The sequence below is a fragment of the Harmonia axyridis genome, chromosome X (genome assembly GCF_914767665.1).
Source record: "Harmonia axyridis chromosome X, icHarAxyr1.1, whole genome shotgun sequence".
Taxonomy (NCBI): domain Eukaryota; kingdom Metazoa; phylum Arthropoda; class Insecta; order Coleoptera; family Coccinellidae; genus Harmonia; species Harmonia axyridis.
The window spans coordinates 31239166-31244165 of NC_059508.1; positions in this window are offsets into that span (position 1 = coordinate 31239166).

Genomic DNA, 5000 nt, shown 5'->3' on the forward strand with positions numbered 1-5000 from the left:
GGGAGGGTGTTGGTCCTCAGTTTTATGGCGGCTATAAAGTCTCTCCCCGACCACATGGGAGGGGGGTTATCGATGAAAAAATTAGCGGCGCTGTTATTCTCCGCTTGTTTTGTTCCGCCGCCATAAAATGATTGTTCCAGCCTGTCTGCATTATTCCTATCTATTTCTCTCTTGGTGGAAGCGTTGCCAGGCATCATCCTCATGATTTTTATTTGACATGAATCGTCAGTCTCCAAGAGTCTCCTGAACAAGGGACAGGTGTTTCTTGTTTTGTTTAGCCTACCTAACATTATGATTGGAATTTTCCTTGCAAAGGAGAAGAGACCCAGGCCACCCATACTCACGGGAGTATATAACGATTCGTCTATGATGTGCGTCGGCAATTTGAGAATCTTTTTGAAGCATCTTCTTACCATTCTGTCGGCCTTCTTTAAAATCTTGATATTAATGGACGGTGACTGGAGCGAGTGAATATAGCGAGGGACGAGGTATTGCTTTATCAAAATCACTTTTTGTTGGGGCTTTAGGGGAGCACTCATCACCCTGGATAGTTGGTCATCTAGGGCAGTCAGGTTGCAGGGGGTAGCTCCAGCGTGGGTATAATGGTGACCCAGATATTTAAATGTTTCTGTAACAGACTTGATCGGTGGTATTGGCTTTCCGTCCACGTAGAATTTAGGGGTTGGGTGGAGGTATAATTTCTTCTTAGAAGGTACAACTGCTAGTGTCAGAGAGGTGCACTTTTCGGGGTTCAGCGTGAGAGACCGGTCATCGAAGAATCTACATGCGTACCTAAGGAGAAACTGTGCGTCCTTGGTATTTTCGGCCATTAGGAGGAGATCGTCAGCGTACCCCAAGACTGACAGGTTAGTCTCGCCAATCTGGATACCCTTCCTGATCTTCAGAGAGGTCATTAGTTCGTCCAGGACCATATTGAAAAGAATCGGCGATAGAGGGTCACCCTGTTTAACACCTCTACATATGTTCACTGAACCGACCTCCATCCCCGCACAAAATATAGTGGTCTTCTGGTCTTCGAAGTTAGCCATTATGTATCTCGACGTGCCCTCATCCACTCCGAACCTCCGCAGCGCTCTCAGGATGGACGAGTGAGAGACGCTGTCAAATGCCTTCCTTAAGTCCAAGGTTATCAGAGTTGCTGGTTTTCCTGATTTCCTTCTACCCTTTATGATCGTCTGAAGGGTGATGTTATTAGCGAAACATCCGTCTACGCTAGTGAATCCTCTCTGACACTCATCCAAGCCAACCGCCCCAGATAGTCTCTTCGCCATTATTTTATTGATAGTCCTCAGGAGAATAGATGTAACAGCAATCGGGCGCCAGTTATTAACGTTGTTCCGGTCTTGATCGCCCTTTGGGATCAAGACCGTTCTGCTGGTGCGCAGCATCTTCGGGACATAACCAGACAGCAGCATCAGGTTGAATAAAAACTCTAAGATGGGCACCGGGATCCTTCTGAGACGCGCAGAGTCTATGCCGTCCGGGCCAGCTGATGTATTCCCGAATTCCTTGATCGTCTCTAAGATGGTAGCAGAGACGATAGGACTGTAAATCTTACATTGATCGACTTTAGCATCGGTTATTCGAGCGCTGTCTACTGGTGGTCTCGTCTCAAAAATTCTCCTGTACTCATGCAATATATCCTCACCCCTAGGGGTGTCCGCTTGCGAGCCGGAATGCTCGCCGTCCAGAACCTCCCTCGCCAACTGCTTTCTGTTTGTTCTAAACTTATGCTGCATTTGTTTGAACTGTAAAGCTCTCCTCCTTCTTCTGCCAACTTCTTGAGCTGAGGTTTCAGTAGTCCTCAGAGCTCCACCACCCGATTGTCTGCCGTATTTGCGGCAAATCTCATCCATCCATTCATCGAAAGCCTCCCTGCAGCCATCCATCTTCATGCATACGAGCCGACAGACTTCAATCATTCTAGCATCTTCAAAAGCGACGCACATTTCAAGGAGATGCCTCAACACCGGATCCTCCGCTTCCCGCGGAATCTCATCGGAGACGCTCTCTCGCAGAACGGGCTCAATCGGTCCAGGAGCTCCGCTCTCGGACACGGTCTGTGTACTCAGGGGGGATCTCAAAGCCTCATCCGGCTCCACCACATCGACAACTAAGGCCGGAACAGGCAGCCGTATATCAGGCGGATCGTAGACGAATTCCTCGGGCTCAGTTCCCACCCCAAGCGGGGGCCCAGCATCGTCCTCGTATGGCGCAAGGGAAACGGACTCCGCACGCTCCGACAATGCCCGATCTCTTGGAGCAAAAAGTGGCCTAGCACCGACAGGGTTAGAGTAAGCTCTAGACCTGGTGTTCGGTCTAGAGGGACCAGCTGACAGTAAGTCCTCCCTTGTGATGATGACTTCATTTTCCATCTCACGTTTGATACGTTCTAGAGTGTTTCTGTATTGCATTCCGTATCTCTTTTTCCTTATACCCTCCTTAGGTCTGTCGATCCTGGATGCCAGATAGTCCAGAAGTCCGTCTCCCTGATAGGTAGCCTCCAGCCTTGCCATCTCCTCAATTTCACCGTCCGTCCAAAACAGACGACGACTGCTGGACTCCACCTCTACATACAATTCCTGATTATACTCCTGCGGATGGGCCATGGAGAGATGTTTTCTCATGGCCATATAGTTCTTAAAGTTCAGGCCGCAGTACTGACACAGCGAGTCAGGGCACTCCACATTGGGTGGCCCCCGGCAGTATTTCCTCTGATGATCCTTCAGACCCCTTTCCGTGACATAGGTTTTGCCACATATACACGGGTGCATAATGAGTTCGCAGCTGTGCGGGATGCAATTAAAACTCTCACACCAGCAATAAACAAAAATCAAGTCTTTATAATTTACGAACACAGAAAATCACGTCCACAACGTTTAAGTCTCTCTCACAAGTTAAAAAAAAAAACCGTAGGATTGTGTGCCACGGGCGTCAGGGAAGGGAAGCAACGTCGACGGGAAGTTGTCAACTCAGGGGCATATAAGAATCAAAACAGGATTTGATGAATAACCTCCCTCAGTCGTCGTGCCGCATGTATGTTGCTTATAAGGACCATTCCTGGACATCTAAAGTTCCGCAGGGCTCCTCCTCCAAATATTAGTCGCCAATATGTCTGGCCAAGTGCCCTCCCTCCAATTAGGGGCAAATCCGACGAGCCGTTTGGAAAATAGCTCCTGTAGCGTCGTAGCGCATGCGCATGGGTCTCCAAGGGAAGAGCCGAGCCCCAGCTCTCCAATGAGCCCCATCTTGCTCGAATCGGTCCAGCCGTTCTTGAGATATCGGAGTTTCCATCTGCGCAAGCGCAGATGAAAAAGATTATGTGAGGGTTAGGTGACATTTTCCAAGGGTTTGCTAACGCACCTAACAAATCCTACAAAATTGGGGAGCATACTTAACTTTTTATTTTTGGTCCTCCACATCCGGATTATAGATGAACATCGCTCACTTTGGTCCTTTTGATGTTGTGGACTGTCTCCTAATCTGATTCAAGAACTGCCATGTCCATAAATTCGTCAATTTGGTCTTTCCTCCATTGCGCCGTCGCAGAACGCCAGGGCATGTGTCAAACGATCTCAGCTGTCCAATCGTCTTTGAATCTCCCAGATAGGCCCATCGGGCTGGTTGTTATAGCCGATTTTGCAAAGTTCCACTTTCATCTAGAGCCAGTGTATATGGAGGGACACACTTTTGGCTGGGGCAGTATATAATTCGCGTGTTTATGGAAAGATCGCGAATTCCGAAAAAATCTAGCAAAAACTTCCATAAACAACGTTCTCTCGGTTTTTACGTTGACAAAAGTCGAGGTAATTGATCTTTCCATTGAAAATGTTAACTTTTTATTAATGCATAATTCAGCTTATATTTGGTGGATTTGAGAGATTCTTACGAAAACTTAGTGATGGAAAAAAGCAGATTTTTTTGGTGGTATTTCTGCTTTTGTAGATGCTCCAATGACGACGCTAGGGGATGTTGAAATTGGGGATAATTGATATGCAAAACTGAATAGAAAATAATTATTTGATTCTAGTTCACAACTCATTCCCTATTTGTTGGAGTGGAAAGATTCCTACGGGAACTACAAGATGAAAAATTGCAGATTTTTATGATGGTTTAACTGCTGTAGGAAGTGCCTTTATAGCAATGCTAGATGATGTTGAAATTTGGGATATTCCTCAAAAGAAATCGAACAGTAGGAAAATATACAATTTTGCTCACAGTTTCCACAATTCTTGACCGATTTTCACAATTCAACCACTAATCGACTCAGGGCACTCTTACACATACACAACGTCACTTTTCCCAACCCAAAACCCCCGCGAACCACCCTTAAACTAACAAGACATCCGGAGCGATGCTCCACACGTCTTCCCTCTACGGCGGTCGGAGAGAGAGTCCAAGTTACTCCCGCCGTTTACCCGCGCTTTTTTGAATTTCTTCACGTTGACATTCAGAGCACTGGGCAGAAATCACATTGCGTCAACACCCGCTGGGGCCATCGCAATGCTTTGTTTTAATTAGACAGTCGGATTCTCCCAGTCCGTGCCAGTTCTGAGTTGATTGTTAGATGACGGCCGCAGAGATTACCCAGAGCACCCTTGCGAGCACTCACGGGGTCTCGAAGCTTGACGATTCCGCGGGAGGCCAAGACGCGGGACCGAGCTCGGATCAAACGTAACGCAAGCGAAACGCATCACCTCGCCCAGGCCCGGTACGTTAGCCGTGACCCACTTCCCCAACAAGCCCGACACGCCACAATCCTCAGAGCCAATCCTTATCCCGAAGTTACGGATCTAATTTGCCGACTTCCCTTACCTACATTATTCTATCGACTAGAGGCTCTTTACCTTGGAGACTAGCTGCGGATATGGGTACGAGCCGGCGCGACGCCTACACGTGGCCCTCTCCCGGATTTTCAAGGTCCGAGGAGAAGATCCGGACACCGCCGCAAATGCGGTGCTCTTCGCGTTCCAAACCAT